General features: G+C 39.2%; 1 protein-coding gene across 1 annotated transcript in view; it reads left to right on the forward strand.

Moving 5' to 3' along the window:
* Positions 1 to 12548: 12548 nt before the first annotated feature.
* gata4 (GATA binding protein 4) overlaps positions 12549 to 14696 on the forward strand; it is a 78434-nt gene continuing 76286 nt past the window's right edge. The window contains exon 1 of the mRNA XM_008122488.3: positions 12549 to 12715. The gene's annotated coding sequence lies outside the window, so the exon portion shown is untranslated. The remainder of the gene's footprint in view (positions 12716 to 14696) is intronic.

Genomic DNA, 14696 nt, shown 5'->3' on the forward strand with positions numbered 1-14696 from the left:
ATCCTCAGATGTGGGCGAAACGTCAGGAGAGAATACTTCTGGAACATGGCCACACAGCCCGAAAGACATACAACCACCCTGTGATCCCGGCCATGAAAGCCTTCCACAACACAAGTATCATTTACATATATATAATTCATGTGTATATGTATGTATGTATATATTAATAAGTATTACAGTAGAGTCTCGCTTATCCAACGTAAACGGGCCGGCAGAACGTTGGATAAGCGAATATGTTGGATAATAAGGAGAGATTAAGGAAAAGCTTATTAAACATCAAATTAAGTTATGATTTTACAAATTAAGCACCAAAACATCATGTTATACAACAAATTTGACAGAAAAAGTAGTTTAATACACAGTAATGGTATGTAGTACTAGTAATTACTGTCTTTACGAATTTAGCACCAAAATATCACGATATATTGAAAACATTGACTACAAAAATGCATTGGATAATCCAGAACGTTGGATAAGCGAGTGTTGGATAAGTGAGACTCTACTGTGTTCATATATATAATCCATGTACATTTATACGAATAAGCATCATTCATGTGCATATGTATATATTAATAAATATGATTCATACATATATAATTCATGTGCATATGTATGTATATTAATAAGTATCATTCACATATATATACTTCATGAGCATACGAATGTATATATACTAATAAGAATCATTCACGTGCATATGTATGTGTATATATATATATATATATATTCATAAGTATCACTCATGTGCATATGTATAATATGCATATATACCCACACACAGACACGGTATATAGATAAAAAGGAAATATATGCATATTATACACATATTAATAAATATCCTTTTCTTACCCATTTCACCTATTTTCCAGATGTCGCATTTGACTGGTTAGTTACTGGAGTTAACGTTTCAACGAGATTGGATCGTTGTTGTTATTTAACACCTCGTTCTGCCAAGAGTAATCAATTACTTTCTATACATTTATTTGCGGAAACGATTGAGGAGAATTGAGGCATGAGAAGGTTGACGCAGGCAATTGTGATATAGAGGCGCACACAGATACAGACACACACACACATTTATGTATAATTTACAAATACACACGTTTGTAATAACCGCTTCCACCTTTGCAAAGTCTTAGATATCATTTCTTCTTCTTTCTTCCCTGTTTCTGTCTGCTTGGAAGAATTCCTCTCTCCTCCTTCTCTGCTGCCTCTCCTGAGTTCCCACTCTTTGCATTTATCTCCAACAGATTGCAGTCCTTTCACACAGAGACTCAGCTTCATAAATAACACTGTTATCGCTGCCATGCCAGCTTCTTCTCCGGCCAGAAAACTTACCAATAAAGTGTATTACAAGCCTAGAAGATTGCCTTTTCTTGGACATTTTCAAGGCAAACGTGGCAAGAAAGCCTTTTGAGATTGCCTTGAACTGCCTGGAAGAAGTAGTAAGGGAAAGTCATCCTCCTAATGATTTCTCCCTATTATTATTATTATTATTATTATTATTATTATTATTATTATTATTATTATTATTATTATTATTATTATTATTTTATTATGGCACAGCAAACAAGATAGATATGCTGGATTTCATATCACAAAATCACAAGCCGAACACTTCCCAAGTGTCTAGGCCTGTGTGATGTATTTTCGGATGATGCCGGCAGATCCCAGTAGGGTGGCCTTTTGCAGTTGGCAGATCGTAATTTTGTCAATGTCTATTGTTTCCAATGCTAATCAATCTGGCCAATGGCAACATTCACACTTTCCTCAAACAGACAAAAGTTCTTTCTCCCACCCCGGACATTATTCCACAGATATAAATAAACCCCACTTGCCTAGTTTCCAACAGACCTCACAACCTCTGAGGATGCCTGCCATAGATGTGGGTGAAATGTCAGAAGAGAATGCTTCTGGAACATGGCCCTACAGCCCGAAAACTTGCAGCAACCCAATGATTCTTGTCATTGTAAGCCTTTGACAACACATCATCATCATCATCATTATCATAATCATTATTATTATTTTCCCACTATTTATTATTATTACCCACTGCTCCTCAAAGCTGGAGACCAGTTCTAACCCTAGGATCAATGCTATGCAATGATTCTGGCCATGAAAGCCTTTGACAACACATCATCATCATCATCATCATCATCATCAGTATTATTATTTTCCCACTACAGTATTTATTATTATTACCCACTCCTCCTCAAAACTGGAGACCAGTTCTAACCCTAGGATCAATGCCATGCAATGATTCTGGACATGAAAGCCTTTGACAACACATCATCATCATCATCATCATTATTTTCCCACTACAGTATTTATTATTATTACCCACTGCTCCTCAAAACTGGAGACCAGTTCTAACCCTAGGATCAATGCTATGCAAAACATAGGCCTTGCAAAACTACACCTCCCATGGCCCTGTATCATTGAGCCAATGCAGTTCAAATGCTGGAAAACTGGATTAATTCCACAATGTAGACACCCTCCAAGGCTTAGCTGAGCTACACTGGAATGATCTTAATATGCTGTTAATAGGGGCCCATCTACACTGCCCTAGAGTCCATTTTCTCATTCCAGATTATCTGCTTTGAACTGGGCAGTGTAGACCAAAGAAGATAATCTGGATTCAGAAACTGGATCATAGGGCAGTGTAGATCCAGCCTTGATTAAGGAGAGCTCCTTTCCCTTTTCCCAACACTTTGTCATGAAAATTTAATCTTCTATTATTGGATTTTCAAAAACTCTTTTCCAGCTTTTGGGGGGAAATCACGTGAGATGTTCATCCACCAGAAGCAAATTAAATTAAAATACAAACCCTAGGGTCGGACAAATCTTAAACTAAACAGCAGGATAATTTTGTATTGTTTAAAGATGAAGAATAAATCAAAGGAAAAAAGCAAGAGCATGACTAACTAACCGAATTGAGGGTGTGCAGTGCATACAATTGTGTGTACACAGAGTTCCCATTTTACATCAGGATTGATGAACCTTGAGACCCCCATTATAAATAATTTACTTGTAAGTAATCCAGGACATTGAAGAGGGATTTAGCTTTTGGGGGATAGTCTGGGAGGTTTGTGGTCTTCCTCATGTAGCATTGGGATTAGCTCTTGTCTAAACACAAAGGCCACCATCCAGCCCCCAGTTAAGTGCTTTTTGAAAAGACATCAGCTTCAAAGGAATTAAGAAAATGCCCAGCCCCATTATTTGCTCCCTCTTCCAAAAAAAAAAAACCCATTGAAGTGAATATAGCTTTTGAATATTTCACTGGGATGGATTGTAGTTTTACAAGGTCTGCAGCCTTCTCTGCCGAAGAGTAGTTGTGCTCAATCAAACTACAAATCCCATTTAAAGACTCAATGCAGTTTGATACTGCATTGTTGTGAGTTTCCCAGGCTTATGTGGCCATGTTCCAGAAGCATTCTCCCCTGACCTTTCGCCAGCATCTATGGCAGCCATCCTCAGAGGTTGTGAGATCAGTTGAAAACTAGGCAAGTGGGGTTTATATATCTGTCCAGGGTGGGAGAAAGAACTCTTGTCCGTTTGAGGCAAATGTTAATGTGGCAATTGGCTGCCTTGATTAGCATTGAATAGCCTTGCAGCTTCAAAGGCTGGCTGCATTTGACCTGCCTAACACCTTTAGTTGGCCATCCCAACTTTGAACCCCTGGTCACTGTATTTCGGCCTGCTGATGGAGTATCCTGATATTAGTTCTTAAATATGTTGTTAATTGGTTGATTTGTATGTCATGTTAATTATTGTATTATGTTCTGTTGTTGTACGGCAGGGGTCCCCAAACTAAGGCCCGGGGGCCGGATGCGGCCCTCCAAGGTCATTTACCTGGCCCCCGCCCTCATTTATAATATAATATTTTATATCAGTTTTAATAATATAAAATATTGTATATACATATGGGGAGCCCCGGTGGCGAAGTGTGTTAAAGCACTGAGCTGCTGAACTTGCAGACTGAAAGGTCGCAGGTTCAAATCCCGGGAGCAGAATGAGCGCCCGCTGTTAGCCCCAGCTCCTGCCAACCTAGCAGTTCGAAAACATGCCAATGTGAGTAGATCAATAGGTACCACTCCGGCGGGAAGGTAATGGCGCTCCATGCAGTCATGCCAGTGGCCACATGACCTTGGAGGTGTCTACGGACAACGCCGGATCTTCGGCTTAGAAATGGAGATGAGCACCAACCCCCAGAGTCAGACATGACTGGACTTAACGTCAGAGGAAAACCTTTACCTTTTACTATATACATATGATATTGATAATAATATTATCATTTTATACAATATAATACTAATAATAATACCATATAATAATATTAATTATATGTTATATATTACATATAATATACAGTATAGTGGTATAGTTGAATATAGTAATATATAATGCTAATATTGTGCTATGCTAATAATATAATATATTGTATGTACATACAGCTGCTCTGAGTTCCCTTTGGGGTGAGAAGGATGGGATATAAATGTAGTAAATAAATGTAGTAAGTGAATAAAATAAATAATTTTGGACTTAGGCTTGCCCAAAGTCTGAAATGACTTGAAGACACACAACAACAACCTGACTATCTCATTGGCCAGAAGCAGGCCCACGCTTACTACTGAAATCCTGATAGGTTTATGTTGGTTAAAATTATTTTCATTTTTAAATAATTATAATAAATAATAATCTTTCATTGTCATTGTTGTTGTTTTGCACTACAAATAACATATGTGCAATGTGCATAGGAATTTGTTCTTTTTTTTTCCAAATGATAATTTGGCCCCTCAACAGTCTGAAGGATTGTGGACCGGCCCTCTGCTTTAAAAGTTTGAGGACCCCTGTTGTACGGTTTTAATTTGTTGTATGGATTCCTTGCTATGTTGGAAACTTCCCTGATTCCCTTAAGGAGATAGAATGGTATATAAATAAAGTTTTATTTATTATTATTATTATTGTATGACACAGCAAACAAGATAGATATGCTGGATTTCGTATCACAAAATCACAAGTCGAACACTTCTCAAGCGTTTAGGACTGTGTGATGTATTTTCGGATGATCCCAGTAGGGTGGCCTTTTGTAGTTGGCAGATCGTAATTTTGTCAATGTCTATTGTTTCTAAATGCCGACTTAGATCTTTTGGCACAGCACCCAATGTGCCGATCACCACCGGGACCACCTGCACTGGTTTCTGCCAGAGTCTTTGAAGTTCAATCTTGAGGTCCTAATAGCAGCTGAGTTTTTCCTGTTGTTTTTCGTCAATGCGACTGTCACCTGGGATGATGATGATGATGATGATGATGATGATGATGATTATTATTATTATTACTGCCTGGGGGGATCCTTTGTTAGGAGGTGTTAGCTGGCCCTGATTGTTTCCTGATGTCCCCAAGAGTTCTTTCTCCCACCCTGGACTTTCTGCAAATATATAAACCCCTCTTGCCTAGTTTTCAACAGACCTCATAACTTCTGAAGATGCCTGCCATAGATGCAGGTGAAACATCAGGAGAGAATGCTTCATACAGCCCTGAGAACTCACAGCAACCTCTTGATTCCGGCCATTAAACCCTTTGATACTGTTTTCACTGCTATGGCCCAATCCTATGGAATCGTGAGAGCTGTGGTTTGGTGAAACACCAGGACTCTTTGGTAGGAGCTTGTAAAACTACAACTCCTGCTATTGTGTAGCATGGAGACATGACAGTGAAAATTAATTCTATAGTATAGATGTTGTATAAGACATGGAACAAAGGACTTGAAGTTTAAGAAAAGAGATTCATCCTAAACCAGTGGTTCCTACCTGTGGTCCATGGACCACCAGTGGTCCACAAGAACTAAAATATGGTCCCCGGCCTCACAGTTACTACTACGGATAATAACAGAGCCCAACCAAAAAAAAATTTCTTTAGTGTCTTTGTTTTTAGGCCTGTTCCTGGGGTTATTAGGGGTGTTGATTCAGAAAATTGCATTGGACAGACCACATCAGCTCTAGATTATTAAATATGATTTTCTGTGGGTGAGCAGATGGTGACTACTGGATGGCATATGTTCTGTATCAGAAACTAGAGCTGATGTGGTCTGTCCAATACAATTTTCGGAATCAACAACCCAAATAACCAAACTGAATCTAAAGTTGACCAAAAACTGATTCGTAACCCTTTTGGTACTAATGTTGGAGAGTGATCCCTGGTCAAAGTGGTCTCTTGTCAAAAAAAGGTTGGGAACCACTTTCCTAAATGTTAGCTAGTACTTAGCTCAAAGCTGTTTGTATGTTTTCCGGGTTGTATGGCCATGTTCCAGAAGCATTCTCTCCTGACGTTTCGCCCACATCTATGGCAGGCATCCTCAGAGGTTGTGAGGTATGGAGAAACTAAGCAAGGAAGGTTTATATATATCTGTGGAAGGTCCAGGGTGAGAGAAGAACTCTTGTCAATTGGAGGCCAGTGTGAATGTTGTAGTTAATCACCTCAATTAGCATTGAATAGCTTCATCTCCTGGCTTCTTCCTGCCTGGGGGCATCCTTTGTTCAGAGTTGTTAACTGCCCCTGATTGATTCATGCCTGGAACTCCTCTGTTTTCAGAGTGTTGTTTCTTATCTACCGTTCTGATTTTTGAGTTTTTTAATACCAGATTTTGTCAATTCCATTTTGACTCAGCAGTGTTGTTCGTTTGTTGCTCTCCTAACCTTTAAACCCTCTTGCCAGGCTGATGCACAGTCGCGTGCCTAGTTTTTAATCAAAAGGCCTGGGTGCAAGGCATCAGGTGGGCAGTGGGTGCATGACTCCACTTCCTTGCAATTGCAAAATGCCTGTCTTTTGTGCCTCACCTTTGTTTTGCACCAATGCTGGAATCCCTCTTCTCCTGCATCTACACAGCAGAATTAATACAGTTTGGCACCACTTGAACTGCCATGGTTCAATGCTATGCAATCCTTGGAGTTGTAATTTCAACCTTCTGGGTATTTTGGATTTACCAGCTGTTAGGAATTGTGGGAGTTGAAGTCCAAAACACCTGGATGGCCTAGGCTTGCCCATACCTGATCTAGGGCCCACTTAACTTTATGATTGCTTTCAAAGAGCCATCAAAATCCATTGCTGAAGAATCTGTGGATACAGAAGCCAACGTTTTTTTTTTTTACATAGTGGTTGATGCTCTTCAATTTTTGCCAGTACAGTTCTATGGTATTTTTGAGTCAATAGTCCTTCGTTTCTTCAGGGTTTTCTATTACCTGTGCGTTTGTATCTCCATTAGAAATCTGGAAGTATATCCCATGCAGATATGGGGGTGACACTGTACATTAATATACATGAAAGTATCCTTCTTGGTTATGTGGGTCATACAGTAACATTATTATAAAATGACCATATCTAACAAAATAATCCTCCCAGGGCATTTCCTAGGTTCTCCAGTGTGACTCTGAGATATTTTTGAGCCACAATGCTTTAATCTCTATAGGGTTTTTGGTTATCTATGTTTTTGCGTACCCAATAGAAGTCCTGGAGTGTATCCTGTAAGGATATGGAGCAAATACTGCACACCAATATAAGCTGACTGCATCCACATCCAAAAAAAAAGCATCCTCTCTGGGCATTTTCTAGGTCAGGGGTCCTCAAACTTTTTAAGTGGAGGGCCAATTCACAGTCCCTCAGACTGTTGGGGGGCGTGACTATGATGAAATATTCCAAAATTAGGATTGTTGTTGTTGTGTGCCTTCAAGTCATTTCAGACTTAGGTCAACCCTAAGTCTAAAGTTTAGGACAGAGGCCAGGTCAATGATCTTGGAGGGCCTTAGTTTGGGGACCCCTGATCTAGACGACCTCATAAGACCATAGGTGAGCAAAGAGACCTCCAAAGACCATCTAGATGGTATCATAAGACCATAGATAAGGAAAGGGATCCTCAAAGACCATCTAGATGGTCTCATAGGACCATAGATAAGGAAAGTGACCTCTAAAAGCCATTTAGATGGTTTCATAAGACCATAGATAAAGAAAGGGATCCTCAAAGACCATCTAGATGGTCTCATAGGACCATAGGTAAGGAAAGTGACCTCTAAAAGCCATCTAGATGGTCTCATAAGACGATAGATAAGGAAAGGGATCCTCAAAGACCATCTAGATGGTCTCATAGGATCATAGGTAAGGAAAGGGCCCTCCAAAGGCCATCAAGATGATCTCATAAAACCATAGGTAAGTAAAGGCACCCTCAAAGCCCATCTAGACTGTCTCATATGACCAAAGGGAATGAAAGTGATATCCAAAAGCCATCTAGATGGTCTCATACAGCCGTAGCTAAGCAAAGAGACCTCCAAAGACCATCTAGACGATTTCATAAAGCTATAAGTAAGCAAAGAGACCTCCAAAGACCAGGTAGACATTTAGTCTAAAGCTTAGGACAGGGGCCAGTAAATGACCTTGGAGGGCGGCATCTGGCCCCAGGGCCTTAGTTTGGGGACCCCTGTTCTAGGTCATCCAATGCTATTATATGGTATTCATGGGAGAGATGTCCTGTATTCCAATAGGGATTGCTATTATCCATGGTTTTGCTTTTAAAATAATAATAATAATAATAATTTTATTAGTTTTCTTAAAATACATCCATACATCAATACCTTCAATGCTCTTATATTTCACACTTAATTCATTGCACCAACTATCTATCTATCTCTCTATCTATCTACCCCCCCCCCCCCCCCCGCCATTTCAATTTACATTCTCCTTCCAAAATACCATTTCTTCTTGTGGAGGTAATTTCCCATCTACTTCTTTTAAACCTTTCTCAATAAATTTTCCCCAAACCTCATCAAAGTCATTTTCCTTCCATACTCCTTTGCTAACTTTTAACCTACATGTCAACTTATTGTTTATTGCTAATTTCCATAGTTCTTTATACCATTCTTCGATTTGTATGTTTATTTTACCTTTCTAGTTCCTTGCTATCAACAACCTTGCTGCAGTTAACACATTATTTATTGCATCCTTTTCAATTTCTTGACATTATATAATGACAGCAATGCAATATTTGCACTTTTTCCTATCTTCTTATCCATTATAGCTTCTATTTCTCTAAATACCTTCCCCCCAAAATACATTTACATATTTACATTGCCACAATATATGTATATATGTATCCACATCCTGGCAACCTCTCCAACAATTTTTTGTGGCATTTTTTATTATCCATGGTTTTGCATACCAACCTGATGTCTATAGATATGCGGGTCGTAATGCATGGTAATATAAGCTGACCATGTTTTCAAAATTATATTTTTTGAAGTTTTTGGAAGTATGACATACAGGTTTCCAGTGGGACTAAAGCCTCCAGATTTTCTAACCATTGAACAATGGAATGTTTATCTTTCCAATGTTGAAGTATGAGCCTTTTAGAAGCTCCCAATGATCCAACCTTATTGATTATCAGTAAAATTCCAGTTTGCGCTCTGCATAATGACAGGCCTTAATGGGGCAGAAGGAAACTCCAGACCTATATGGTTTGTGTCTGCAAATTTAAAAGATGTGGAAAAATGTACCCTTAATACAATATGGCACCCGTATCCACAGGACCAGTATCCAGTGTTTCATTCATTCATGTCTAGCAGACATGTTCTAGGTCCTGTGAGGATCATATTGGGGATTATTCTGAAATGTTAACAGGAACAAAAAAAGGTTTTATATGGAGTTGAACATGTTAGATCCTCTGTTTTATGTTTTGTTTGGAGAAGACAAACAAATCTGGAGATGTATTCATTTTGTTTCTCGCTGCTCCAGAGATTGGGACACAAATCAATATATTCATGGAAAGAGGTTCCATCTTATTAGCAGGAGGAACATCTTGACTTTGGACTAATGCCTTTGTAGCTCCTTCCAACTCTATCCTTCAATGCAAACGTTCTTGTTTCTACAGACTGGTTGGAGCCATGCTCCAGATTCATTTGAATGTAGTGCGGGGACATGAGAAAAGCCTCCCACAAGGATGGTGAAAACATCAAAATATCTGGACAACCCCTGGGCAACGTCCTTGTAGACAGCCAATTCTCTCACACCAGAAGTGACTTGCAGTTTCTCAAGTCGCTCCTGACATGAAAGAAAATGACTATAGTTCCTACAATTCCAGTCCAGATGGAGATGATGGGTGTTGTTCACAGGCTCATGAAAAGAAATGCAGGTGGCTTGCCACATACTTATGTGTACTTGCATGCAAGTATATGTTTATGTCCATGTATATGTATGTCTGCATGTGAAGAGAAGCACATGAACAAGTATACGGCTTATGTGTACTTGCATGTAAGTATATGTTAATGTCCATGCATATGTATGTGTGCATGTGAAGAGAGGCACATGAACAAGTATACGGCTTATGTGTACTTGCATGTGAGTATATGTTAATGTCCATGCATATGTATGTGTGCATGTGAAGAGAGGCACATGAACAAGTATACGGCTTATGTGTACTTGCATGTGAGTATATGTTAATGTCCATGCATATGTATGTGTGCATGTGAAGAGAGGCACATGAACAAGTATACGGCTTATGTGTACTTGCATGTGAGTATATGTTTATGTCCATGCATATGTATGTGTGCATGTGAAGAGAGGCACATGAACAAGTATACGGCTTATGTGTACTTGCATGTGAGTATATGTTTATGTCCATGCATATGTATGTGTGCATGTGAAGAGAGGCACATGAACAAGTATACGGCTTATGTGTACTTGCATGTAAGTATATGTTAATGTCCATGCATATGTATGTGTGCATGTGAAGAGAGGCACATGAACAAGTATGTGACTTATGTCTACTTGCATGTAAGTATATGTTTATGTCCATGCATATGTATGTGTGCATGTGAAGAGAGGCACATGAACAAGTATGTGACTTATGTCTACTTGCATGTGAGTATATGTTAATGTCCATGCATATGTATGTGTGCATGTGAAGAGAGGCCTATTAACACTTATGCAATGTATATGTACTTGTATGTAAGTATATGTTTATGTCCATGCATATGTATGTGTGCATGTGAAGAGAGGCACATGAACATGTATAAGAGTGTATGTTCTTCTGTGTGCATGTTTACTGATACTATGTAATATGCATATCAGTAATGTGTATAAGTGCATGTTTATGTGTGTATATATATATGTATTTGTACACATCAGACTTTGAAGCCCTGTTCAGCCATGAAACTCATTGAGTGACCTTGGGCAGGTCACATTCTCTCAGCCACAAATGAAAGCCAGGTCAAAGCTTTTCTCAACAAAGTTTGCAATGGAAACAATCTGTAGGCATCTGTCTAATCGTGTATATGCTTTGTTTATTATAGTCACATTAGTGTACATAACCTGGCATTGTGTGGGTGCTTTCATGCTTTCTACACCACCCTTTCCCCTTTCCTTTCTCTTCCTTCCTTCCTTCCTTCTCTCCCTTTCTCTCTCCTTTCTTTCCGTTCTTTTTTCTTTCTTTCCTTCCTTCCTTCTCTCCATACACATCACCTTTCTTACACAGTGACATCACAGAGGGCCACTTCACCTAGCAACAGCCTTTGTGGTACAAACAGACACATATACATTCCTATCTCTCTCTCTCTCTCTCTCTATTTCTCTCTCTCTCTCTCTCTCTCTCTCTCTCTCTCTCTCTCTCTCTATATATATATATATATATATATATATATATTACACCTTTCTCCCACCATGGAGACTCAAAGTGGTCATACATGTGCATTGATAAATATATACATACATGTGTGTATGGAAATATATAGTGACAAAAATAGGTAAAAGTGGGAAAGGGAAAATACCTCTCGCATCATTTACTGGCACCAAGCATGGTTCCTATGGAAGTAAATGGTGTGTGTGTGTGCCTGTCTATATACCTTGTACCTATAGGCACAGATAAGGAAAGTACCAATAGATCCATGAACATACATGCATGGAAATACAAGTGCATGCATACAAAAACATGGATGTGGTGGAGGCTTCTTCTTTGGAGGCTTTGAAACAGCGGCTGGGTGGCCATCTCTCGGGGTGCTTTGAGTGTGATTTTCCTGCTTCTTGGCAGGGGGTTAGACTGGATGGCCCTTGAGGTCTCTTTCAATTCAGTAATTTTATGGTTGGGGGTCACCACAACAGGAGGAACTGTATTAAGGGGTCTCAGCATTAGGATGGTTGGGAACCACTGCTCTATGCCAACATGCCTATCCTCATAAAGCCAGAAGCTGGAATGTTAAATTGCCTCTGTGTCTGTCTATACCACTGCTCTGTGCTGACATGCCTATATATGGCCATACCTACATGTATGGCTGCATGGGTCCTCTCCCTGTCTGGGACTATGGGTGCGTGGGGGGGGGGGTATAGACCCCTTCCCCCATTTCCCCCGGTGGGTGGCGCAAGAGAGACCCTTTCTCCCCCCTTTTTGGTGCCAACAAAAGAGGGGAGTCTGCTTTGAAGGGCTGTCAAAGGCTCTTCTTCCCTCCCTCTCCCCTCCTCTTGTGTGGGCGGGGGCCCTGTCCCTCCCCAAGGACTGGGAGGCGCTGGGAGCTGCCCTGCTGCCCTTCCCCTCGCTCTCAATCTCTTTTACTTTCCACTGTTGTTGACACGCGCGACGCCCGGCTCCGGAGTGGCACCGAATTAAACACCCAAAGAAAGCCCCCCGCGGAAGAGACTGTGGATGGTTCGCTTCTCTGGGAAGGGGAGGAAGGAAAACCAGGTGGGCTCCACGACTTTTTCCAGGAAGGTTTCATTTTCCTCGCTTAGAAGGACAATAGAACATCAGGCGGGTCTGAAACTGTTCTATTGACGGGGGGGAAAAAAGAGATCAAAGTGGTTCAACTTTCTTAAAGGAAACCAGTTGAGTTTCTCTTCTTTTCTGAAGGTAAAGTGGGTCTGCATTATCTAAGGCCTCTTCCAGACAGCTGAATAAAATCCCACATTTTCTGCTTTGAACTGGAATATATGTGCATAATAGATTTGGAATATGTGCAATTATATTATTATTATTATTATTATTATTATTATTATTATTATTATTGTATGACACAGCAAACAAGATAGATATGCTGGATCATCATCATCATCATCATCATCATCATCATCATCATCTAAGGCCCCTTCTACACACCTGAATAAAATCCCACATATTCTGCTTTGAACTGGAATATATGTGCAATAATAGATTTGGAATATGTGCTATTATTATTATTATTATTATTATTATTATTATTATTATTATTATTATTATTATCATCATCATCTAAGGCCCCTTCTACACACCTGAATAAAATCCCACATTTTCTGCTTTGAACTGGAATATATGTGCAATAATAGATTTGGAATATGTGCAATTATATTATCATCATCATCATCATCATCATCTAAGGCCCCTTCCACACAGCTGAATAAAATCCCACATATTCTGCTTTGAAGTGGAATATATGTGCAATAATAGATTTGGAATATGTGCTATTATTATTATTATTATTATCATCATCATCATCTAAGGCCCCTTCCACACAGCTGAATAAAATCCCACATTTTCTGCTTTGAACTGGAATATATGTGCAATAGATTTGGAATATGTGCATTGTTATTATTATTATTATTATCATCATCATCATCATCATCTAAGGCCCCTTCCACACAGCTGAATAAAATCCCACATATTCTGCTTTGAACTGGAATATATGTAAATAAAATCCCACATTTTCTGCTGATGAACTGGAATATATGTGCAATAATAGATCTGGAATATGTACAATTATATTATTATTATTATTATTATTATTATTATTATTATTATTATTATTATTATTATCATTAAGGCCCTTCCACTAGCTGAATAAAATCCCACGTATTCTGCTTTGAACTGGAATATATGTGCAATAATAGATTTGGAATATGTGCTATTATTATTGTTATTATTATTATTACAGAACGGCCTTAAACTATCATTTCTGGATGGTGTGGTTTTTTAAATATTGAATGTAATGTTTTTAAATGTTCAGTATGTATTGATTTTAATTCAATTTATCCTAAGCTTAAGTGTTTAAGGCATTGAGTAATGGCCCTATATCCCAGGATCTGATCTCAGGTTTTCTGTTTATCCCAGATTATCTGGCAGTGTGGACTCATATAACCCAGTTTTAAGCAGAAAACTTGGGATCAGATCCTGGGATATAGGTCCTGTCTGGAAGGGCTTGAATCCTCTTCGGGGTAGAGAAAGATGAGGTAGAAATAGGGTAAATAAATATGGCAGTGTGGACTCAGGGAACCCTTCCACACAGCCCTGTATCCCAAGGTAGAAAATCCCACAATATCTGCTTTAGACTGGGTTATCTGAGTCCACAGTGCCATATATTCCAGGTCAAAGCAGGTAATGTGAGATTTTATTCAGCTGTGTAGAAGGGGCCCCAGATAACCAAATTCAAGCAGATATTGTAGGATTTTCTGCCTTAATATTTTGGTATATAGTGCTGAAGGGCCTTAGTCCACACTACCATATATTCCAGTTCAAAGGAAATAATGTGGGATTATATTCAGATGTGTGGAAGGGGTCAGAGAGGGACTATGTTTTCTTGACTAGGGTTAAAGAGAAAGAAAATCCGTTGTGTTTCGCCTTTCTAAATCCTCTTCCGCACAGCTGTATAAAATCCACATTGAACTGGATTATATGGCAGATTATATGGCTACTA

Source organism: Anolis carolinensis, chromosome 1 (assembly GCF_035594765.1).
Source record: "Anolis carolinensis isolate JA03-04 chromosome 1, rAnoCar3.1.pri, whole genome shotgun sequence".
Classification (NCBI taxonomy): domain Eukaryota; kingdom Metazoa; phylum Chordata; class Lepidosauria; order Squamata; family Dactyloidae; genus Anolis; species Anolis carolinensis.